Below are 26,166 nucleotides of genomic sequence, written 5' to 3'. Positions count from 1 at the left end.
AGGTTTGGCCTTTGCCACACATCCAGATAGCCTTTAGTAGGAAGTTATGATATCAGACTGCTAGACCACCTCCGCCACTATCACACATTTGATGCTAAAAGTGATAATAAAACAGAATTACCAAGGATTTTAAATCCTTCACATCACAATACTGTGGCACTTCCTGAAACGTCCGGAAGCAGTCTGATCAAGCCGATCTTTTTAAAATACAAATGTTCAAACATAATCAAAGTCTTTGCTGCAGCACGAAATAAAAAAAACAAAACAAACAAACTCCAGACTGCAATGCAGAGAGAGCATCAGCCGTTACTGCTGCTCCGCATGAGAGCAGTCCACACAACTGCACCTCTGGGGCCCAGGTAAGTCAACTGATCATGTAGTAGCGAAAACAGAACTTCTCTGTGTGAACTTCATTGCGACTCCATGGACGCTGGAGGTCATAATGTTGAAATATATAATCACACAGCAGGTAAATCATGTGTTTTTATGTAGAACTTACTGACAAAATTTAGTTGCTCCATTTTATTTTTTATGAAACTTGACTTAAATTTTACAAAAACAGACAACAACTAGTCCCAAGTCTTAATCACTTAGATCTCTATAGAGCTTGAGGGGACATTTCTATGTAAACCTACCACAAGAAAAACGCTGGTGTCTTCGGGTTAGAACAGGCGATCTTCAAGCAAACATACCAAACATTCCCATGTTTCAGCATCAAGACCTGCTGCTTCTCTGTGTTTACATCATTGTAAAGTGAATATCTTTCACTTATAGTTTTAGATAGATTTTAGATATTGTTTAACCTTTTTGTAGATGAAATGATAATAAAAATATAAGATTAATCAGTAATAAAAGAATGATTAGTTCCAGCCGCACTTAAATAACTTCTTTTGAGCTGTGGTTTGTTCGGTGATCCGGTGACTCTGAGGTTCTGGCGATGTACTTGTTGAGTTCATCTATTAGAGGAGGCAGTTTCCCTGATTCCTGTAAAGTTCCACAAGGCTGATTTACATCGCAACAGTGACAACATGCGTCAGAAACAGATGATGAGGCCACCAACACTGAAGCCTCTGGTGGTCCCTGAGAAACCTCTACACCACAAATGACTCGCTCTGGGTTCTTTCTCCCCTTTTTCTTTTGTCTGTGCCACATAATCAAAGTCATGTCAAACGGGTTAATGGCAGAACATTTCCTTCTTTGGTTTAGCCAATTGTTAATGGGGAGCATTAAATGTAAACAGCTTGAAGGCCAGACTAGTACATTCTCTCGGCATGAACCGACTGTGCGCTCCTCGTCGTGTGGGGGCAGGCAGCTCCTTTCTAAATAGCCTGCAGCCAGTTATGGCTCCCTCCATGTGACCAACAGCTCCATCTGGAACAGTTGAGGTCACGTACCGCTATCCCTTTATCCTTTGTTGAACCACAACACGCACATAAAAAGATGATGATCTGTCTCTAGATCAGGTCCGTGGAAGACCTCCCTGAATCGGGATCCAGTGCTTTAAATGACACTGAGAAATATTACTGTAATAGTTCTTAATCTGAGAGGAAATCTGGTATCTCTTTCTCACAGTAACTCAAAAGATCACAGGGCAGTTTAAAAAAATCTTTTTTTTTTATATATAGACGTGAAGTGAAGGGTTGCCAAATCTCAAAAAGACTGCTTGATAACCTTTGATTCGTCACTGATCTGTGGGGGGAAATTCTCTTTTCACCTGCTTCCCTCCAGAGAGAGATCAGCATGCAGGATCAGAGTGAAGCATCAGTGCCCCCGGACTTCAAGATCCAGAGTCTGGAACACAGAGGCAGGAGACTCTTTGGATGAAAAGTCGATAAACTGAAGTCATGAACTTGTGTCCATCAGGATAATTGCTACTAAAAGGTTAACCAAGTTAATCATTCATGACTTAAGATAACAACAGAATCACAGGGAGGATGCTATCCCTATCTGAAGTGTCCTTAAGTGCTTCGTGTAATGTATAGCTGTCTCTACGTATAGTAGTTCATCAGGAGCTTTAAAGCGCTACTGTATTAAGTCTGCACCAAATGCAGACATTTGAAAGCTTTTGAGACACTTACGAGACTTTAATGAATAAGTTAGAATTTGATTTGACATTCTTTGTTTGACAACTTCTTCAACACTCAACTGCTGAATAAATAATATGTTTTACAGTCACTGCACTGACAGTAGCAGAGTTTGAAGGACTAACAAGATGCTGTGTAAATGTTTGATCAGTGGAACACCACCGCCACGAGAGGACCACACAGTCAAACATGGCCCTCCACCAAGCTCAACCAGAGACTCCACAGAGGAGAACGGTCAAAACACGTCAGCGGGGAGAGCAGACAGTCCATCCTTCAACTGTGTGTGTGTGTATGTGTGTGTGTGTGTGTGTGTGTGCGCGCAAGTATGGGAATGAGGAAAGATGAGCATGAGTGACTTGAGTGTGGGAGTGCACATGAGTACCAGGCCATTTTAATCAGGTCTACAATTTTCTAAACAGGGAAACTCAACGTGACAGCTGCAGCTGACACGTGGTTTTAAGACCTCGTCCTACTGTAACACATGAACACTAGTTCACATACCACCACCCGCAGCAGTCCTGCACGTAAAAACTATTACTACTATTACTAAGTACTATTATACTTGTACATTACAGAAGTGCAGTGAAAACCTGTGTAGCCGTCTTATTGACTGCTGTGCTGCACAGGAGATTCAAACAGTCCAGTATAAGTGTTAAAGCAGTGAACTACTCAAAAAAACAAAGTCCTCCAGCTTCAACTGCAGTGTCAGGGTTCAAGGATGTAGTCAGCAAATGCAGTGAAATCCAAAATGACCCAAAAGGTCCCTGAGGTCTATCAGAAAGACTTATTTCGTTTATATGTCAACTTCACCCTGATCATCTGTGGAATCTGTACATTTAATGGCGTCATGAAGTGGGAGGAGCTATTTCAGCCTCTCCTGGTTCTGGGAATACAACTCTCCTTCATCTCTTCCAGTTACGGTGAATCATCAGTATAAAAGATAAACCACATTACTGCACAACTACATGAGAAAATATCTAGTTCTTAAAAAAAAAGTTGAAGGTACAAGCTCATGTACATAAAGCCTTTGGGGTAAAGGTGCATTTCAGAAGCAAACATCCAATCACAGAGCTTAAAACTCTCGGACATGTGCTGCTAGCAGCTTACGAAGGCTAAACATTCAAATTTAGAGGAAGCTGACAATAAAATCTGTTAAATTCATCTACTTTTAAATTCTGGGTCAATTTTGGTCCAATTCTGCAACTATGGCGCCACATTTGCTCGAGACACTTAACAACAAAATGTTCTGATTCATGCCTCTGAGTAGCTTTTCTCCATAGCAACGGCTCATGAATACTGTGGTATTTAGACCCAAAAGGACCTGATTTCTGAGGAACAGAAGTGAAATGATTTAAACTGATTGCCACAACATAAACCTACATGATCTTAACATTAACCAGGAGGGTCCTGTGTTTTAATGTGAAGTAACACTGAGGATTTTATTTAAAGAAAAACTAGGGATGTAGAACAGGGAAAAACAATTATGAAGCCAGCAGCATCTCCCACTTTTAATATTTTTAATGTGGTTTTACTCTAGCTTAAAAGGCTAAAATGCCTGAAAGAATCCAGACAACAGGCTACAAACTCCTGATGATATTAAGTTACACTTAATTTAATGACTGCAGGGAATTTTTGATCTCCGTGTTGGACCCATCTTAACTACTTAGCAGCAGCCACAGCGCAGTGCAGTGGGGACCACCTCAGTTTGATAAAAAAAGAATATGTATGCATTCCCACAGACGAAGAAGTATATATGACCTTATGTCCTTGACTTCTAAGCCAACAAACCTGCCATGCCTTCCTTTATACATTGATTTGCACATACAGCCAGCATTCACAACACACCAGAGATTCAGATACAGATTCATGTGTGTGGCCCAAGCTAAACTGAACTCATATGAAATGGCTTTCCTGCTAACAGAGTGGCAATATGACCTTCAGCGTGTTAGACCAATCCTCCCCATCTCAGGCTACACAGTCAAGTTGTGTGACTCGTGACTGTTTACACTGCTCCAATGAAAGATTCATTAGGACCTTGAAACTGCAAAGACTTTAGTTCTTTGGAAGCAAAAACACTGAATCTGAATCAGTTTACAGTGTAAAAATCAGTTTCATAAAATGTTATGCAACCTGTCTGAAGGTTATCCTTTGGCTCTTCGCTTTGATTTCTCCACATCAAGAATAGGCCACTTAACAAACAAACTCCCCACACAGCAAAAGATTTTTAACATGTCGAGTGAAATACCCACCACATCTATTTGTAATTTAGGAATATTACACATTAAAAAATATAATTTGGTAATGAACGCTCAGCATCAGAAGCACAGAATAGAGTCAGGGCTGCCAATAAGAAGCAAGCAGAGGCGGCAGTGCCATAATGCACATTCACTGGCAGGGATTGTAATTGCTCTGTGCTGCCTGGGTAAGAACGAACTGCACTGATTATGTTGACCTTTTGCCGGTCAGTGGGACGCAGAAAAATAAACAGGAGATGAAACAGTGAGACACTGAATTTAATTTGGAAACAATGGTTATTTGATCAGTTTGTTTGCTCAATCAAACAATTTAGTGGAGATGTTTGAGATGATGTGCAAGCAATGATGATGATGATGATGATGATGATGATGATGATGATGATGATGATATAGAAGCACTAACAGGGAGCAGGATACAGTATGACTTGATAAATTGGGTGAGTTAATGTATGGTAATCCTGCACAGACCTGCATATATTAAATCCCAGCTGCCTTCACAACCCATGGGTAGTAATTTCACAGTAACAATAATAATAATTTCCAGTACAGAACAAAATAAAATAATTGGTTTCAAAGATCACGGTGGAAATTAATAGATTGTTAATGAGTTCATTTCTAGCTGTTTGAGAATCCCTCCGCGTATAAAAAGTGACAGCGGCTCATGTTAATGTGACTTTATCCGCCTGGAGGTTTCTGGGTCACGGGAACGCTTGTGTGAATTCAAAAGCTAACCGAGCTAACACAACGCTGACCTACGATGATAGGATGCTTGCTACATACTGCAGACTTTCAGTAGATCGGTATGTAACATCCTGCTTCCCTCTTCAGCTCAGGTGCATCACACATAGCGTTCTGCACAAAGCGCTGTCCGAGGTGCTGAACCTGGGACCACCAGGGATGCGGGAGCTGACCGAGGTGATTGCTGCTGTTCCCGCTGTGATGTGCTTCACGACGCCAGGAGAATCTCCAATGAGTCTATCCATCAATATTTTAGCTACGCTTCATGCACATGGGACATACTGAACATACTTTGGATTAAACTGCCTGTGTCATTTCAAATCAGTTATAACTGTTTTATTATGATATTGTCTGCCAATACCACAAGATGACAGATTGGTGGAGGAATGTGGAATATTTAGTTGAAGTTTTCCTTTGTAGAAGAAATACAAGTGTTCATAAAAATGCAAACTTCACTTTCTGGGGGCTGTGACTCATGCGGTAGAGTCTGTTGTCTGCTGTTCAATCCCTGTCCACATATAGAAGTGTCCTTGAGCGAGACGCTGACCCCCATTTTGCTCCCAATTGGCAAGCTAGCACCTTGCAGGGCAGCAGTGAGTGTGTAAGAAAGAGAGTGAGAGAGAGAGTCAAATTGTAAAGTGTTTTGTCTGCTAAAGTAGAAAAGCCTGGTAGTGTATTGGATAATTTACCTTCTCAGCTTCAAATAAACTGCTGTCCAATCTAAAAAAGCTGAAGCCCTAGAATAAAAACACTTGGAAGTGACAGAGTCTGAGAGGCAAAATGCTCTTGAGGCTTATTACTGGCAGACAAATTTTCTTCCTGTGGGTGCCAGGTGGCAAACAGTACACATAATGAGGACACTAACAAAAAAAAACAAAAAACAGACACAACACAGGGAAGCAAGACTAAATTAGGTCTTCATGTGTTTAAAATACCAGAAAGTTTTATCATGACGTCCAGAGGACAAATTCAAGATTTTAATTCTTCACTACATGTGGAGAACATCCAGTTAACTGCAATTCCAACTATCCAGCTCACATCGCAAGCCGAGCGGAGCTTTTTATCTGCCACAGCATCCGCCTCTGGATGCATGTGCGGTGTGCCATGACCTGTGTGCGAACTACCCACAGCGATCACTTCTCTAACCGTTTGCTGTTTGTCGCTAGTACAACGCTCATTAATCTGCCTGAGATGCCACTGCACCACTGCCACAGCTGGTGCAAAACACTGTGTCACGAGCTACAGTCTGCATTGACACGCGGCTGCACTATCCACGCAACGATTCAATCCCCCCCCCCCCCCCCCCCCCCCCCAAATCCCTCCTCCTCCTTCTCTCCCCCCCTTCCTCCCATCAGCTTCTTCTCCCAGCACATGCTGAAAGGAGCAGAACTAAAAGAGAACATACATGCAGCGTCAGATAACGAGCAGCATCCTAACCAGTGCCGGCTCATTGTTACACCTGAAGCGTACACGACTGCAGTCTGTGCCTTCAAGGACGCCGGATTTTCACAGCTACCAAGACGGCTTACGAAGTTAAAAGAGAGAGAGATGTGGTTAAGGCAAAAAAAAAAAAAAAAGACTAACAGGGAGGCAAGGAGAGGAGCCTTTAAAGCCTGGAAATCAACTCCACTCACCTTCATGTCTCCTCACATCAGTAGAAGGCGGGAAAGTGGGGGAGATTAAGTGTGGTTAAGGGAAAATGACAGCACTGGGGAGGAACGGCAGGTCGAAAAACAGAAGAAAAAAAACACGGAGCTTAAAATGGGGGTGAGCATGTGATTGATGGGAAATGAAATCATGAGGAGCGAGTGGAAGAGAACAGCTGATGACAGGAGGAGAGGAGGAGTGAAAGGAAGGAGGGAAGGAGCAGCAGAGGCTTAGTGAGAAATCAGCAGGTTGTGGTGGTGTTGCAGGAGGGAGAAGGAGAGAGTGAGCGAGCGAGCTAACAAGAGAGCAACAGAGAGAGAGAGCGAGAGAGAGAGACACAGTGTAGCCAGCTGAGTCTAGACTGCCCCTTAAAGGAAAGCATCCGCATTCACAGCACACGCCAGCCAATGACAAATGTCGGCGAGGCGGAGGTGTACCTTTGACTGGCTGTCTGTGCGCAGAGAGGACGGGTGGATGGAGAGGATGGCAGCCAATGGCTGCAGAGGAGGATGACCAAGAGGAGGTGAACCTGTGCGTGGATGTGCTTTACAGCTGGAGAAAAGCATGCAGAAGGATCAAGGGCATTCAGAGCACAGACACTGGCCACAACACAATACAAGTTGTATAATGTGCACATTTTGGCACCTAAATACTGACGCACATGTTCAGAAGGAAAGCAAGAGTGTGACAAGCTGAAGGAATGAGCTGCGGGTTACACAATCATCCACGATGCTTGTTACAGCAAAGAGTCTCAGGATGATGAAATGAGCTCGGCCAGTTTGGACCTTTTATTTTTTCTTGATAACACAAGGGCCCATCACAGAAGAACACACACCGGTAACTGGCTGTGAGCCACACGTCACTTTCCCTGCCTTTCTGTCTCTGCCACAATTGTCCCTTTCAAAAAGACGTGCTGAACACAGGACGCCTTTATGTGACTGTTTCAGGAGGCAGAGACAGAGGCGGTCGTCGACACAATGAAGAGCGCGGACCAGAGTCACTGCAGACTCATCGCTGACAAAACACAAAAGAGTCCACGTCTCTTCAGCAGTTCCTCAACACTCACTGCTACAATGAGCAGGGAAAGGAAAGAAATCATGTAAACAGACCACCGCAGACATACAAACAAGTCTTTCTAGTGAACTAGTCAATGAGAGATAAAGCAAGAAAAGCATTTGTTCTAAACTATGACTGCAGCACAATACCCTGGGCTGTTTTAAATCTTACAGCATCTTTATAAATGTTTTTCCAAACTTTGCCAGAGGTTTGGATCAAACACAAACAACCTGCCTCACACAGATTCTGTTGCACTTGACCACACAGCCTTTAACTTAAAAACACTCAATACTCACGTACACCCACTGAAGCTAAAGCAATATCTGGTGCAGCTCAGGTCCTGCTCCCTTCGCTCTCACATACTATGCAAGGAGTAGAATAGGGGCGATAAATTCATTTGTCCGGTCCTGCTCAGAGGTCTGGTCTCGTGTTTGTTTGAGCTCCTGTGGCTTTTTCCTCTATCGCCTCTCACTCATTCTCTCCCTTTCTGTCCCCCAACTGGCCCTGCCTGCTAAAAAGCCTATCTGCGTCAGCTGCACCTGCTGCCTCTGACTCTGTGCTTCGCAGCAGGGAGGCACTGTCTCCTAGAACCCAAACACACACATACACACACTCGGTACAGTGCTAAGATCAGTCAGCCTCCACGGGCGGGGGGGGGGGGGGTCGCTTAAGAATGACAACAACGGCGCGTATGACTGCAAAGACCATGTCGCTCTCAAACAACATCTTCAAAGGCTCATCTCTCACACACACACACACACACGCGCGCGCGCGCACACATTTCCATAAATCCTCTCACTCATTCTATTCTCTCCCCACCATCGTGGGTCTGCATTGCAGCACTAAGTCAGATTGTCAAGAAGCAAGTAACTCTGGGAATCCTCCAGCTCGCTGCTGACGGCCAAGACACACTGTCATGAATACATGTGGACGTGCAGCTACATCGATAGATTACAGCGCACTTTTTTTTTTTTTGGCTGATTTTCCCTGGTAGAGATGAGTGATCATCATCCTTTTGTCTCTCCTCACTGTCACGTCCCAAGGCAGCAGTGAAACTCGAGAATCCCTGCCTTGAAACAAAAATCGCCTCTTTCCTTCGTTGTTTCATGAATATTTATTTTCCCTTCACAGTTCATTTGGGTTCGTTTATTGTTTATATATTTAGATGGGATTGTGCACATTAATCAACACTGAACACTGATGGAAACGTTCCGGGGTTAGCGCCACAGCTAATGGTGAGAACTGACAGCATGTTGTTCCTATATTAGTTTCAAGCTGCTTTCATAGCTGGAAACTGCTGCTTTCATGTACGATTCAAATTCATGAGCCACATCTGAATATACTGTAAACATGCTGTTGATGATTTAACAGACGGATGAATGGATTTTGTGTCACTGGCACCCCCGGACCACCGATGACAAAGATAAACAACAGCCAATTATCCATCTGCATCATTTTAACACAGATTTCTACCTGTGGTCTTCAGATCCAGCAACAAGTGACATCACCTGAGGCAAGTTCACCAGACTGCACGCAGCTCCCCCTCAGATGCAACTTTCTTCGGCACCATGCACGTGGTGGTAAAGACACGTACAGACTCAGATGTGGAAAATCGTTGGACTTACCCTTTAAGTATCAAACGGCCTTTTGAACTCACCAATTTATCAATTCATTCTTAACGCTATTTCTACTGAGAGCCCTGTCAGGTTAGTGTTTGCTGTCTGTGACATGACAGACTCTGCCACTTGGTCATCTTCACTCCTTCTTCTGTGGATCGTCTTAACTCCAGCTCCAAAGGATGACAAAATCAGAGAGACGTCAGCCTCACACTCCGCAGACCGAACAAGTACCCGAGCTTTTAGCAACACTAAAGCAGGCAGTGAAACAACAGCAAACAATCGAGCCCCCCCTCTGGCTTTCAGTGTTGAGTAAGCCTTATGTTTAAATACTCTTAAGGTCAGCTCTCTCTGGTTTCAGGGGAGACTGTGCAAGGGTTTGACTCCCTCACCCTGAAATGGCAAAGTGACTGAAGCGACTCCTCCCTATCCCGAGTATCTGTGTACAGACACACTACACTGTCCGTACAGTGTTTGTAATGGTTTCTAAAGGGTAAAAAAAAAAAAAGACACTGAATAACTAATTAGAGGAACAAATGTCAACACTAAACATACACAGATATAACTGACTGAACATTTCAGAGATGTGAAAATTCATGATTTCAACCAGCAGTCTTTTTTTCCCTTGCAAGTCAATTAATACTGGATTTGAAATTATTCTCTGGAAATGTCCAGCTGAGCACACACACACACAAAGACACACAACGCAAAAACCCACTAAGGCCAAAATAGCAGCCACACAAAGGATGCAGTGCTCAAAAATAATGCTGTCCAACTGGCAGAAACTATTAGTCACCTCTGAGAATAAACCATGCTCACCACTGCGATCCTAATTGACCAATCAAAATGTGCCTCAAAGACGAATATAGAGCCAAGTACTTTATTACCAACAGTAAGGGGCCTGGTTTTGTTGGCTAGGCTTCACATCATATGATTACTGACACAATTAGGTTTGGTACCTTACCAACAATTGTGGCTTTTTAAGGTCGGGGTCCGGCTTTCTTCTCTTTCGGCCATCTGTCTCCATGTTCCTGAGAGTAGGAGTCATCTTACCTTTGACCCTCTCGCTGTTTTCCTCTCCTCTATCTCACCCCCCTCCCACACTCAGCTTCAGCCAGACAGTTCCAGTTCTCTTCCACGAATCAGCACAGGTGTCCAGTGGCAAAACGAGTCCCGTTCGCCCCTGTCCTTCCACTTCTTGACTCACCCTGCCTCCCCCTCCCAGTCTCTCCTTCTCTTAGGTGTAGAAACTGAGAAATGTTGATCTGGCTGTGTACTCACACAGCACTGCCAGGACCTCCAACCTACCTACCTCTTTCTCGACTGCTGAGACTGGTAATCTACTGTTGGCATGCTCGGTGGCATTAAATTGTGTTACTGGGGCAAAGTGGGTGCCGGTATTAGTGATTGCTGAAAATGCAGTGCAAAAAGGGCAAGAGACTCGGTGAGAAAGGAAAGGGACCAACATGATTAATGATGTTTCAAGCCACGTCCACACTAATGGGGACAAATACATCTTGTCGTCCCCGTTTTGGTCTTCCATCCACACACAACTTGCCGACCAACCAATGAAGTCTTAATCAAACTGTTCTCCAAAGAGGAGATCCAAGTGTATGTGTTGCAAAGGCCGACACATGACTGTCATGTGATTTCATGTTCCTGGTTGTCGCATGATCCATTGGAGAGACTGGACTAGCGTTAAAAAAGAAAAACACGGTCTGAATGTGACGGAACCATGATAATCAGAAACACCGTAAAAGCTCCTAGCTCAGAATGTCTGCGCAAACTGCCTACTAATGATGCTGACAAACAGAGAAAGACCCCTGTCCTGCCAGACTGAAAACAGATCAATGTAAAGTGATCCAAATAAATTGCAAATATAAAAACACAGACTACTTTTCCAGGCACTCTGCTGTGTATTGTGCTCATTTTGATGACAGGTCCGTCTCTTTGAAAATGACCACAATGACCGAACAGACGTGCCAACCGCCTGGGAAAGTTCTACACAGTCCGAGCGCGCTGCCAGTGGAGCAGCATGTGGTAAAAGGTTAAGGAAGGACACAATTAGACACACAAACAGTTTAACGTCTCTGCACTGATGTGGACACGGGCTCGCTATGTGACAGTGTTTAGTGTTTGTGGACAGATTTCAGGAAAAATGGAGCAAATTCATGGGGAAAAAAAAAAATAAGCTGTGGGTTTTTAATCGACCACAGTAGAGTATGGAGATGTTTGTTTCTATTCAGCGTGTGTGCAACTACAGTATAATGGACATTTGTGACCTTGGATGGCTGTGTCCCCACATGTGAGGTTAAAAGATGAGCACAGAGGCAAAAAGAGAGAGAGACGGACACAGAGAGAGAAAAAGATAGAGAGAGAGAGAGAGAGAGAGAGAGAGAGAGAGAGAGAGAGAGAGAGAGAGAGAGAGAGAGAGAGAGAGAGAGAGAGAGAGAGAGAGAGAGAGAGAACGCTGCCTCCTAAGCTGGATCTAGTGGCCTGTGCCCTCCTGCTCTTAATCCTGGCTTCTAGCACATGACCCAGCTAACAGTATTATGAAGTGCTTTGATTAGACCTGCTGCTGTGCGCACGTTGTGGTAGACGTGGCGGCGGTGGGAGAACATGGGGTCCTGCGCTCTGCCACCTCTTCGCAGGAATGCCAAGCCTCTGTACATACACATATGCATGCGCGCGCACACACACACATACACACACCCGCTGCATTAACCAGCGTTTAACCTCAGTGTACACAGCCTACACACAGCGGAAGAAAAGACAAGAGGCTGGTGGGATTAGGCCTGCGAGTCAGTGACTCAGCGGATTACCCCGGCACTGTTATTCTAGGTTTAAAACTAAAAGTAATGTTAAAAAAGGTGCTGCTAGCATTAGCTGAGGGTGATGGGCCGCAGAGTGAGCTGCAAGAATGGCACTTCCGGAGGGGAATTTCACATGACGACCTCAGCAGGAGGCTTTAATCGCATCAAGGGGTCTCACAAGGGAGACATTTATTGTCAAATTTGCAGCTGATTGGAAAAACAACCTGAAAATTAGGGGCTTGGTATTTAAAGTCAATGAATTATATCCATATCACCAAATACTGAAGAAAAAAAAAAAAAGGTTGGCACTGAATTTGTGGTCAGATTTCCTGGTTTACATCTTAATTTTGTTTACCGTGTACTATATAAACACAAAGTTTATCCTCACTAAAGGAAAGGCAGTTTTGTTTTGGTACGAAAAAAGGAGGGAAATGAAGCTGAAAGCTGGCTTGAAAATAATACTGTAAACTGTTGGGGAATTCAGCACAGCATGCCTTCACCGTGGGAGATGAACTGTATGTTGCATTCCCTCTAGGGAAGGTATTTCTGTCTTTACAATGTTTGCTCAACAAAGACTCCCAGAGGAAACACAATCAAGATAAACACAGAATACATCAACACAAACGCCACAAACTAGTGACAACCGTCCAAGGTGATTTTACGTCAAGTTGACCTTAAGTCACTGAGGATATAAGATTGTCAAACAGCTGAATCTATTCTAACTGAGAGATTTCTGAACTACATCAACTCCAAAAAAGGCTGCAAAAGAGACAGAAACTCAACAGTTCACAGGCAGGTTCCTGACAACAACAACAACAAAAATCTCAATCTTGAATTTAGGATTGTCAACTGACCAAAAACACTGCACGGCAGGGGGGCGTAGACCTACGCTGTTGCAACTGTTCCCACATGTACTGAAGCATGAATGAGTTAATCTTAAAATTACAGAGTGCGCACTGTGTGACCAGTGTTATCTATCACATGTTTGCAGGTTGGGTTGCACACCAGCGGGCTGTAGGAGTGGTGCTCATTTTTGCATTTGTGGAACAAGTTGGCAAATCCGGTTTCACCCCGACACATTTTATGATACATCTACTGTAAAACTAAATCCTGCAGCTTCGTCCGTCAGTATTCAACAGTTTCAGTATTTAATGTTATGTTATCAACAACTTTGAAATGAATTCTCTTCACAGGCAAAACGTCTATGTTATCACTCTAGTTCTGTCCGTCTGCTTGCCTAGAAAACAAAACACCACCATTTCAGACTATTAGACAGAGAGACTGACCACAGAGAAAGAGAGAGAGAGAGAGAGAGGGATATTTTTGAGGACAGCATCGTTTCAGGCTGTGTGTGACATGTGCTACTTTCTTTGTGTCTGAGTGCTGTCGCAGCATGCTCAACCCTGAAGGAAACTCGTTGTGACAAGTGGTCTGCTGGTGTTCCGGTAATGGGGGGTAGACGGGGAGGAGGGCAGGCTCGCCTGGGTCACCTTTAATCTTTTTGGGATAAAAAAAAAAAAAAAAAAAAAATCATTTCCATGAGACTTTTCCACCCATCGCCTCAAATCAGAACGGCATCTTGCCCCACCAGGAGGAGGCACAGTGAAGCTCAAACACCACTAGAATGTTAAATGCACGGGGTTCAGCATTTTCACTGCCATAAATACCATTCAAAGTCTAAAAAAAACCACATACTGTATTTGCCACAGCAAGAAATTACTGCTGTCTCTTTCAGTTTGTCTTACTGCATCTGCTGCAAGGCTACAGTTGTTCTCATTAAAAACGTGCTGATATACAACAGCCTGACTTTTTAACGAGACATTCTTTGCCGTGGCATGAAACATTGTTCTGTTAAAGCAGAACTGAACGTGAACAGACCACTTTGTGTCTTCAAGCTAGATGCATCGTCGCTACTCCAAGTGTCAATTTTCCTCTTCGCTGCCAAACCTAAGAACATAACAAGAAGCGAGACACAGCCGCATTAGAACAAACAGTACGAGCTTCACACTGGCGCAAACAAATCAGCATCTTCATGGACGTTCATGTCGATTTGAGGAAAACATCTAACTGCAATTGTGATGTAAATTGCTATTGTTTTCTGTAAATTAACCAACCAAGCCTGCATTTGCGGTTTACATCGACACGATATGACTGTACCCAGCTTTACCACAAACCTCCTGTGTTTCTATGTTGTTGTATAAAATGATGCAGATGTTGCCGAGGACCTCCCACAGTTCAGACAGTTAGACAAAAGTTCACTTCTGAGTCAACTTGCCCAGTTTTATGTAAAGAAAAAAAAAAAAAGACCATATTTTAAATAAAGAAGGCATACTTGACATGAATCAATAATATTGGCTTTATATTGGTTGATGAAAGTTGTATATTTGCCTACTTGCAGTAATGATGACAAACTGCTGCTCAGGCATTTAATGTTGACAGCTCTTAGCTTTAGCTGCTTAAGCTAACTTGAACGTTAGCTTCACAGGTTGACAGAACAGAGCGCCTCACGGCCCCGAACCCCCGCAGGTCTCACGTCGGAGCTTTTCAGGTGTCGAGCGTGAAACAATGGCACGACAGGGAGAGTCGGACACCTCTGTCCATCAGCTGTCTGTCACTGCAGCTGGCCAGCGACCTGCTAGCGTTATGTCCAAAAAGACACACCGCTCTGTCGGTCTTGGAAGAACAGCAAGAACACACTCTTTAGCCTTAAAAACCTCCTTAAACTTTTATTTCGCAGCTTAATCAGAAACTGTTAATTATGTAAGTTATAATTAAAATCACAGCTTAGAATTTGAAAACTGCACGCCTACAAAATTACCATTTCAATATAAAGATGATTAACAATTCAGCTGTGGGCAAAAGAAAAAAAAAAAAAAAGATCATATATTTTCCAAGTCACAAACCGAAGTGTTTATGTGTAAAGCATGTTGACAGGTTTTGTGACCACGGTTCATACTGGGTAACCCTTCTCAGCATTACTGGGGTGATGGTGGTGGGGGGGGTCACTCAGTGTGGAGCCATAGCGGAGAAGGAATGTGTGAAACATTATGGATATGTCATCACCTGTTCAGTACAGGGAACCCTGGAGATTTTAAATGATATTTAATCCTTGTCACCAATAGTTTACTGGCCTGACATTACTCTAGAACAGCACAAGGACAGGACCCGTTTATTCTGCACACATTCCACTTTCAGCGTTTTCCCCGGGGTGTCTTGTAGTACAGGAGTATTTTTGGTGCCAGTGCATTTTCTAGACTCCATTCTGAAATGGTTCTGTTACAGTACAGTACAGTATCATGGAGAAAGAGGACCAATTATACAATTTACCAATTATACAATCCTCCGCTCAGTTTGAATCCCCTGGTTAATTATTCTTTCTAAAGAAAAGAATTCCCCCCTTATACTGTGTAATGCAGTCTCTGCTTGTTAGAGCTTAAGTACTATCACCGTATCTGATCACAATGGTATTTCCTCGATGCTATCTAATTACATTTCTCGGAAATGAAGGATATAATTTACATAATTTACTGGTCAGTACACAACTGTGAGACGTCCCTTTAACTGACAACACTGATCTGAAGTTTTGTTGTCAATATTGCGTCATACACTTTTCTAAAACGTAACATCAACTCTACGTGGACAAATCTAGCATCCCAGAAATCATGTACCATGGCAGGGTGACAGTTTGTTAGGTCCACCCTGCTTACCAAATTAGGTAATGTCGCTGATCAGCACACTGAGAAAAACATGGGTTATCAATACCAGAGGTACAAATTTCAGGCATGCCTGCAAGGATCTTCAATTACAGTATACAAGACAAGACACACAAGTCATCTGAGGGATTAAGGGACTAAGATGGCATCCTGATTGTTTGATTTGGGAAGCCAACTGGCCCAACAAATGCTATGTCACAGTGACCACACTAATCCATTAAGGTGCCATTTAAGATGAGAAAACTATTGAGAAAATTATATTTTCGAATGGTTTGTTACATAAGCAGACGAGCCAGAACTCAGAAAAAAAACTACTGCAACAAAACCGTCTGATGTTTTGACATCCTGTCAGCAGCCATGATGGATGTGTGTCAGCCAACAGTTTATTTTGAGGGTGTCCACTAAAAAAAAAAATGTGCAAACATTATTTGACAAATGGCTAATTTGTGGCGACATTCTGAAAGTCAATTGCCCAGAATGCCATTGTTCTACCTAGCTTATCCACCCCCTGCAAGGTGGCCTCTGGATAGATCCCACCAGACTCTATCTGACAAACTGCCCCCACCCTCCAGGCTCGCTGCTTTCTGAGGTGTCACATATCCACCACTCGCTCTTGTTGCTAAAGGCGGTAGAGAGGAGGAATGATTTGGCTAGAAATAGCAGTGTCACATGAGTGTGTGCAGCGACCAGTCAGCCAGCTGCTCATCCTTACATGGAGCCCTGCCCCGGCGTACAATCAAATGCAAATAGGCGGTAACTTTATCAACAGAACAGCACAGACCAGCACAGACAGGTTCAACCATCATCTCCGGGGCTTGTCACACCCTTCACTACTCTCTGGTGTGGAACTATGCAGGGTTAAAATGCACACGTGCGCTCACACCTGTTCAAACAACAAGTTTTCTACAAACTCAGAGGAGCTCTCACATGTGCAAAAGAAACACCTGAGCCCCCATTTATCCATTAGAGGAAATGAAAAACACATACTTCATTTATAAGGTTATGTTATTTGACCAAAATCTCGCACACAAGACATTGATGTTGACATATGATCACAAAACTATGTCCACCGATCTCCAAGACATTTCACATCCAGATCAGCTCGTTTACTGGGGCTTCTTGTCTCGTGCAGAATTACCAGACTTAACATTCAACACAAAAAAAAATATTGAAAACGAAAACTTGTCTTTTATTTTAGCTAAACTTCCCACTCACAAGTAGTGTCAGAGACAATCCATGCTGCAATCTGAAAAAATGAAGTTAAAGGATTTTGTTTTTTTTCCAATATTGCACAGCCCACCCACAGTGTGTTAGAATAGATCTTTGGTCATTTGGAGGCAATTTGTAGTTAACAGGGCCATAGATTTGTATTCACCGGCCACAAAAATGACAAAACGTGCCGCTAACATGACATGACATCATCCCGCATGCCAAGAATAACTTTTCCCATGGTTCTTTCAGTAGTTCCTCCTGTGTTTTGCCATCAAACATTTTCCAAAACCTCAAACTGACCCCAGGCCTTAGTGGCAACATTATGACTCATTAAACACAAGCTCTGGGTGTTCTTGGACAAATGTATTTGAATGAGGAGAACAGGGAAATAATGTCCATTCTACCTTCCATAAATACAACCACAATGCCTCACAGTTCAGCAGTGAGCCTGTCATTAGCATAGTTAACACCAGGCCAGCACCCAAACAAGAGACGCTCTGTGCGACAGTGCTTTGATACAGACCCTGCCGCTTACAGAAGGCCACCAGAGACACTACAAAACGGCTCTCATGGCCCGAGTGGAGAGCACGGACGAGGCCAAAACCACACAACAGGTCAGAGTAAGCGATGTAGCACAAGCAGTCACACGCTAACTAGGGAATTAAATGACTAATTGTTTACATGTAAAGGTGGTATGGCTTTCCTTTTGAGTGGTGAGAATAAGGGATGTGTGCCATTAGTTGACTTCATGAATAAACATGGCTACCCTCACTAGTTAGCACCATAAATATAAGTGGGTTAAACTAATTATTACTATTTCAGTAATGGCGGCCACTAACTGAAGACGGCGGCTCCACTCTCCTCACGCTATTGCCCCTATGTTGTAAACAACCGATATGGAAAGTGGGACAGACAACATCCTGTAAAACCAGTGCAGTTTGGCAGAATTTTTATCTGGAGAAGTCAAATAGTACCTGAAGATGCTGTCATCACACTCTGTCTGGAAAGGTAACACAGCTCATCGTGACTCTCTTTCCTGAGGGTTTTCTTACTTCTAGACCGGTCGACTGCTCTAAATTTCAACCTGTTTAACTGTAAAAATAGAAAATCTTTGTTCAGAAAATAGCAAGAATCTCAAGGTTTTGTCTCGTAGGAGGCCACAACTTAAAAAGCAGAGGTTTACTTGTGTATGTCACCCTCCCCAATTTAAAAGGGAGGGTCTCTTCAAAGCAACCAAGACAGGAGAACTAACAGGAAGCCTACAGTCGCCAGCATGATTAAATAACTGAGTCTGTGGTAACTGTAAACGCTGATATTTGTCAAGACGACAGAAGGAACCGTAAAAAAATACCACAATCATTCAGTGAAGACATGTCGGTCAAAAGGGGCTATTAAGGCTCACGTTCACGGTCGTAGAAGAATGCAGGCCTGCGTGACATCGGTAACAGGAGGACAGACAAGCTTTGTGGGATGGCAGCATTTGTTATCGGTTATAAACTTTGCCACTAGAGAGGAGTTCCCTGAAACCAGCTGCAAACATATACATGTGTACAAACCACAAATATTTAAGTGTATAAATGCAGCCTCAAGTATTTGTCCAGACAACTTAGATCTGGTAAGATGCTGGGGCAAAACTGAACCAGTGGTTCTAAAGTAGTCCAATTAAGAGCTGAAATGGTTTGGATGACTTTTCCCAAGCTTTAAATGGTGAAATTAAATCATCAAGAGACTCACGGAACTGATGTCTGAGTAACGGCTTTTCTGAAGTTTCTGCCTCCCGTCACTGACAGCTAGCAGCTCACTGAATGTGCGCTCCTCTGTTTCCTTTGACAGCAGCAACAATAAACAACAACCCTCACACGCCGACCTTTCCCGCTCTTCTCTGTCCACCGTGCTTTGCTTTGACCTTTGTCAATAAAAAATGAAACGACACCTTATCAGCTCTGCCTGATCAACGATACACTTAGTCTGGTTTTAAGCTATAAAATGGGTTATAGCAATGCTGGTGCTGCAAGACACACACACACACACACACACACACACACACACACACACACACACAGCATGAAGATTCCCACTCTTTTCAGTGCTATCATGTGATGTTGCCATGGCGAAGGAGGCCTCAGACATAACAGTGTGATTGTGCTCTGAGGGCGAGGTGGGCTGATCAGAGAGACAGACTGTTCTCTGACTGTGACACTGCCAGCCCTGGTGCCAACTGCCCCTCCGCCCACAGAGACACAGACACACCCACTGGCAGAAGGGCCAGCCCGCACGGGGCCCTACCGTCATGGAAACCAGAACAGACTGCGGCGCATTCTCTATACATTTCATTTTCTTTCCTCCCTCTCAGGGCGATTCCGCGGGACCAAGGTCATTTCTTTTTGTTAGAAAATGTGAATTCACGTCTGAATGCCCTCTGTACTTAAAGCTACAGTGTGTAACTTTTTTCTAATGTTTTTTTTTTTTTTGTTGAAACGTATCTTAAAACGTGAAGAGTTGTCATCAAAGCTTTCTGTGACAGAGATTTTCCCTTCTAAAGCGTCTGAGCAAGACTCGCAACAACTACTCAGGAACTAATCCCGTACCGGGGCTGAAAGCTAGTATTAGCTGCTGGAGGATGTCGCTACAGGTGACAGATCACACGTCAAGGATATATGTGAAGGGCTGTGAGGAGTTTTTGGAAATAGGAGGAGGAGGGGTGATTTCCAGAATTTTCCTATTGTAGCTTTAACAGTGTACCGTGCTGGAAATTTACAGGTTATGCAGTTATGCTGGCACCTTCTACGTTACGCCGTAGGGCAGCAACTATCTATTTATTGTTTTCTGATCAATCAACAAATAATTTGGTCTTTGAGCATAACAGTGAAAGATGCCCATCACAAGTTCTAAATCTCCAAGTTAAGACTAAGAAGACTCATTGATTCATCTTGAAAGGTATAATCTCGAACGTTGATCAAGGGAAAAATTACACAAGGGAAAAAGGAAATCGCAATGCAGAGCTGAAACGTTTAGTTGACTCATCAAATCGCCGCCTGACAGAAAATTAACTGCTTCCTATTTCCATGAGCGACTCATCTTCAAAAAACTTTTCAAGCAAAAATTCCAAACATTGATATATAATATATCTAATAATAGAAGTTGCTGTTTTTCTCCATCTTCTATGATATCATACTAAATGTGTTTTGATGTTGAACGGTCCAGAGTCCATCAGACCTCTGCAGTCATACACCTTGAATTAACCCTGCCCTGCTGTGTGTCTAAAAAAGAAGAAACAGCAAATAGAGCATTAGAGAAAAAAGGTGCGCCCTGCACAGAGGGAGGCTGTGGAGTAATGTGGCGTGACCTGCCCGCTCATGGAGGACATTCTTGTCATGGAGTGATAGGCCTAAGGTGAATTTAACATTGACCTGGAACTAAAGGTGAAGTCGTGGATGGCAGAAGGTTCATAGAAACAGTCAGCTGCCAGTGCACGTGTAGTGAGAAAGCACACACCTCCCTGAAAACTGGTCTGACACAGCTTTCTCAGGACCTTGTTGAACATGAAAACATTACACAATGTACACATACTTCTTCCGTCCATACAAAACACCTCGTCCCCGCGCCTCCTCCACTGACAGCAGGCTTCAACACAGAACTTCCAAAACACAAGCTTAAGCTGTCTGACTTAAACTGCTGTCTAAATATGCACCAGCCTGTGACTGTCATGAAGCATTTGGATTTGAGGGTTTGCATAAAAGAGAGACTCTATCAACAGTGTGGCCTAAGCTGTGGCTGCACCCTGACGCCACAGAACCGTCAATTAAGTGTGAATCACTCTGCCTCCATTGTGTTGTTTAAATTTTGTTTTGGTTTTTTTTTTTTTTTTTCCAAAAGGATTACACTCATAAAGGGCAGGTCAGAGTACAGCCCAAATATAAATTCAATCTGTCCTTATCTTTTCTGTGAACTCACCTTAAGTCCACAAGATAGTGACAGAAAAATTTAATTAAGGCTCAGTCAAAAGGAGGGCAGCGACAGTATAGCTTTTCTGCCTGATGAGACAGCATCACTGCAGAGGGACTCGCCGCGGTTCAACCCACAACGGTAACTGAAACGTTTCTTGGAAAGTCGGATCCCTCAGCAAGTCAGATGGCTTCAGATGCAAAACAGGAGATTAAACTGTGTGGGTGCAAGAACTTTAAATTTTTTATAAATCCCTGCATGACCATGTTAAACCAGTGGAGTAAGCTTAAAGGCCGTTTCTAGGCTGGCTGGCTAGTCTTCAAGAGTTACTACAAAGAGTGTATCTGGGGTATAAACACAGGTGAAGGGTGTGGAGAGCTGCAAATAAATTGTAGTACCACTTCATAATTATTTAAACACACTTCATAGAGAGGTGGGTGTTTTTTTTTCAACAAAAGGAGGGATGGGAGAGGACGCAGACAGTCTCCTATCACTGAAACAACAACAGAAGCTGCAAACTGTGCACTCGTGTTCACATAAGGCATAAAGGTGTGTAAAAAGAGGGAAGTCATTAATCTGTCTATCTTATCACAATAGGCTGTCATATCAGTCTTATAGCCTCTATGGCCAGACAAGATACAGCAATCAGTGTATTTGGTTGTTCCACGTTTACGAGCCCCTGCTGTGTAAAACTGTAACTGATGTCACAATTTCTCATCAAAGCTTTTCCCGTATATAACAATTAAATATAACAACTTAAAGAAAACATGCGAGGTAGTGAAAGACCACCAGCATTCCTCTTCTTTCTCACTCTTTCTTATCACAGTATAGAAATCAATCATTAACTCACACACCCCATTCCAGCCTCTGAATGCTATGCACTTCCACTGCCTTTGTCGGGAACAGGATAAGATATCTTCAGTGTGGCGTATGTGAAATATAAATTAGATAATGTGAAGACTGCGTTTGACATATTCCATACAGTAAATACTTGTAAACCCCATCTTTAATTTTTATTTTAATCTGCTCTGCGTTACAATAGTGAAAGGTAACTAACACATCTACATTGGTAACGTACTCATTTGAGGCACATGTGTTTTACTTGATTCATTCCACATTTTAGAGGGAAATCTAGCACTTTATACTCCACTACATTTGACAGCCATACTTAAGAGAGTTAGTTTACTGAGTATAGTTCCATACTATAGCTCCATCAGCATCAACAGTAAAATAACACATAATAATTACACATTAATCAATCAGTAATAACAGAATTATATGTTATACCACTCAAGAACACTTTGCTAAATCTACTTACATACTACCAGACTGCAGTTTATACCATGCTGTAGCTCCACTTTCACTGAAGTGAATGGTCTGAATACTTCCTCCAACCACGGCTGAATTATTTTGCGGGGTTTTCCTGTTATTCTTTCCACCCACTTGCATGTATCGCTGTGCATATGTTCCAGTGTTTGTGTGATTTTACTGAGAAAAACAGCTATCTGTCACGGTGACAAAGGAAGAGGCTCGCCCTGGAAAAGCTGGTTAGGCCTCAGCAGCGGGAACACGGTGTGTGCCACAGTAATTTGTCTGGCTTGTCATGGAGAACAGGTCAGGTTTATTTCCCTGTGCCACAGAAACAATGAAACCACCCACAGGTAAAATATCACAGTAGACATATCAGCACAGTGACAATTAAAAAAAAAAAAAAAAAAGCCTGAATCCTTGAGCTCTTGATGGAGACAGAGGAAGTGACCTGAGGCACTTCTGAGCTGTCTGGGACGGTCTCCCCCAACTTCTTCTTATTATTATTATTAGGCAATGGGAAAGGTAGTGGTTGGTGCTCACTGCGCATGCCCAGTCGTCGACCCGCCTTGACAGTGCTGCTCTGCGCACGAAAGGCTCAACAGAGTGAAACGATCTCCCGTGATTAACAAGTCAAATGATCAGACTCTGGTGGAGAGCGGCTCTGCAGAGTCCCCACACCGGCTCAGACCCGCGGATCGATCCAGACAGTGGATCCGAGCCTGAGCTACTGTGGTATCGGATGTGGGGTCGCACACGTGTGGCTGCGGCTCGGTTCACTCATTTAGTTTTTTTGTCGTGCGACCAGCGGCGACAATAACTACGAGCACACTAACACGAAATGCAGACACTTCCGGTGAAATGCAACATTTTTTTTATTTTTTTTTTTGAGGGGGGCGATTGTCTGTCAAAGCTACATGAGCGCGAGTGGGAAGCCTGTGTGCCAGCTGATTTCAGCACGCAGACATTTCCACTTCACGCCGTGTTCACACTCACCAGGCCCGGTCCTCCTGCACTGCAGCCCGCACAGACGCTCGCCACAAAGAAATGCGCAGGGGAAAGTGGCTCAACAGGACAGAAACCCCGTCGACGGGGAAAAGACACAGTGGGGAAGAGATTTTTTTTTTTTTTTTGTTGCCAGACAAAATGTACTTACCAACGAAATAGGACACCACAAGGGGGGAAATGTGCTGTTCCTGCTCGGCTCCACGCCTCTATCTCTGCGTGTATTTTCCCAGAACCGTTCTGCGTGGGTTGCGTCGAAAATGTCACAGATTCCAGCAGTGGCTCTGTCGTACCCCCCCCCGGAATGGTTGCCCTCGACTCGGCCGACTCATGCGACCATGTTGCCCTGCGTGTCGCCTGCTGCTCTCATCCGGGCGTTTAGGGATTGAGCCGTCGTCTCAGCGCTGCTCAGGATGACAGCTTTGGGATGACGGAGGGGAGGAGGTGGAGGAGGAGGAGGAGGAGGAGGGGGGGGGTGATAGGGTGAGAGAGGGAGGGAGAGAGAGAGGGAAGAGTAGTGGTCAGTGTGTTGGGTGCATGGTGACAGTGGTTTAAAAAAAAAAGTATACTGAATAGGAGCATTAATGTGTTCAGGGATATTTCTAATGATCAAAAATGGGTTAAAATGCATTTATGCATGTTGACTGTGTTTTTCACGATTTGATTTTATTATTCAGAAAATATCCGAGTGATCAGTAGTGTCAAAGAGGAATATTAACATTTGCCTGATATCATTTCCTTTAAATCGGTGCTGCTTGCTGCCTCGTCTGAGATAAATGTGAAATGTGTATTTTCCACCAGATCTATGGTAATGAAAGAAACCAGCCCTTTCAGTGTGTGTGTGTGTGTGTTGTTGTTTTTTTTACAAGCAAAGATGAAAACACACATTAGATCTAGCTACGAGCGAACACACTGCCCTGCTCCCTCCCCACAGTCTGCCTCCACTGTGGATTATCTCAGTGGTGGAGACGCAGAGGAATCCGTCTTTTTTTTTTTTTTTTTTTTTTTTTTTTGCCGGAAAAATCTGTTATTTAACCAGAATTTCCCCTGACCTCGCCCGTGGGGTTTCCTGTGGACGCCGCGACCACTGTGGGGGTGGGTGGGGGGGGGTGATGTTTGATCCGTCTACATGTTGCCATCTATTATGGCTGTGGCCACGTGCGCGAGGCATAAACGTGTTACGTAACCGGCTCGAGTCAGTGAACAACAGCGGGAGGGAGGGGTCGCAATCACCCCCCCCCCCCCCCCCCCCCGACTTTATGATCGGGATTTACAGTATACAGTGCAGAGAGCAAGAGCAGACGTTTCTTAATTTCACAGATATTTCTAATAATTTCAAAATAGAAATAAACAGAATATCCACATAAATCTCTTGTACCAACTGTTTCCACTCTCAGGCCAATTCAAAGTTTAATAGGAAAAAAACAAAAACAAAAAAAAAAAACATGACATTTAAAATTTGATTATGATACAGGAGCACAGGTGTTTATGATTTGAGGAGCAATTTCCATTTCCAACTGTATAAATGCTCGGTCTTGTTGAGACATGACTCCGTTCATGGTGTGGAACAACTGACTCTTACTGACTCTCCATACAGAGTTTCGCCCACGCCTAGCTGGGCCTACCTTATTATTCCACATTGAACTTAACAGTCATGTGAATTTGCTCAACCTACATAAGGCCGCAGACGTAACATATTACCAGACAAACCCAAACTGTATTTAGCCTGTTGGCCAACTCTGTCTACATACTCAACAATAAATAAACAATAAATCCAATGAGGCTTTTTCTTTTATCACAATCCTGTGAAATGAGAGCAGATAGGGATAGAGCTCTTTTAGTGCTCATCCCAAAGAGGATTTAAAAAAAAAACAAAAAAAACAATTTATATATTCAGATGTTTTTATTGGGTTTTCAAACATTTTTGAAGCCCCAAGGTCCCACGTCATACCCACCCCATCCCCTGAAGGACTGGCCAGCACATAAACAAAGGGACTCTGCGATGACTGTACAAAATTGTACAGAATGAGATGTTTTGTCTCAAGCAACAAGAAGGCCGCGGCATCGGCATGGGCTCGGAAGAGATTCAAATCACTGCCCAACTTGCTTCTGTGACAGGAGAAGGTTTAGAAATGTCAGCCCTGGCTCAGATAGAGCAATGGCAGGCTGGATCCAGGTATAAAGGCAAGATAAAGATGGCAGGACCACTTCCTGTAAAGATACGAAATGATGCAGTTTGGGACCTATTGTAGGCGGTTGTATGGATCATCTCAATGGAGTCGGTGACACAACAGATAGGAAAACATAAAAAAAATCTGAGATATAAAATGAACTTGTAGAACTTAGCTGGATCTAGGTGAGAGCATTCGTCCAAACACATGGTGGGAGTTTAAGAAGGGAAGGCAGGATCTTTTTTTTTTTTAAGGCACCTGAAAAAAGAGTCGGTGTCAGGAGCAACCCTGTGCAGAAGCTTATAAATGTACGATTTTTTCCTTTTTTTACAGCAGCATTTGTCAAGCAGACACTGAAGAGTCAACATCTTGTGCTTCAGATGTACTGTCTGCTGTCTAACAGTCACATCACAAATATCACAGCTCCATCACAGTTTCAGGAAATTGATCCCCTTTGTTCTTACTTTCCTGGAGTCTTCTCAAACCATGTCATGTTCTGGCTGACGACTGTACTTTTCACTGTCCAGTCCGTGCTGTTTTAATAAATATGTCATTAAAACAATTCAAATATCGTTGTTTTACAGCCGATCACATGCAGGTTAC

The 26,166-nt window shown here is 43.4% G+C and overlaps 1 protein-coding gene and 1 long non-coding RNA gene across 8 annotated transcripts in view; one reads left to right on the top strand and one right to left on the bottom strand.

Annotated features, from left to right (window-relative positions):
- The window catches only part of slc20a2 (solute carrier family 20 member 2), a 45,855-nt gene extending 22,042 nt beyond the window's left edge, over positions 1–23,813 (bottom strand). For 4 of the 7 annotated variants that reach the window (XR_011691652.1, XM_071483463.1, XM_071483464.1 and 1 more), the window contains exon 1: positions 23,544–23,813. The gene's annotated coding sequence lies outside the window, so the exon portion shown is untranslated. Of the gene's footprint in view, positions 1–6,711; positions 6,960–7,161; positions 7,277–8,076; positions 8,256–23,543 lie in introns of those variants that run through there. The other 3 variants (XM_071483465.1, XM_071483467.1, XM_071483466.1) reach the window with 3 other exon arrangements.
- On the top strand, positions 217–6,213 carry LOC139623460 (uncharacterized). Its single transcript, XR_011691513.1, has 3 exons — positions 217–359; positions 1,729–1,881; positions 5,168–6,213. It is a non-coding gene; the product is annotated as an uncharacterized lncRNA (long non-coding RNA).
- Positions 23,814–26,166: the final 2,353 nt, after the last annotated feature.

The sequence above is a fragment of the Trachinotus anak genome, unplaced genomic scaffold (assembly GCF_046630095.1).
Source record: "Trachinotus anak isolate AG129_WGS33_773 ecotype Australia unplaced genomic scaffold, CSIRO_AGI_Tana_v1 ptg000008l, whole genome shotgun sequence".
In the NCBI taxonomy this organism is placed as follows: Eukaryota; Metazoa; Chordata; class Actinopteri; order Carangiformes; family Carangidae; genus Trachinotus; species Trachinotus anak.
This window is presented reverse-complemented; position numbering and strand designations above follow the sequence as displayed.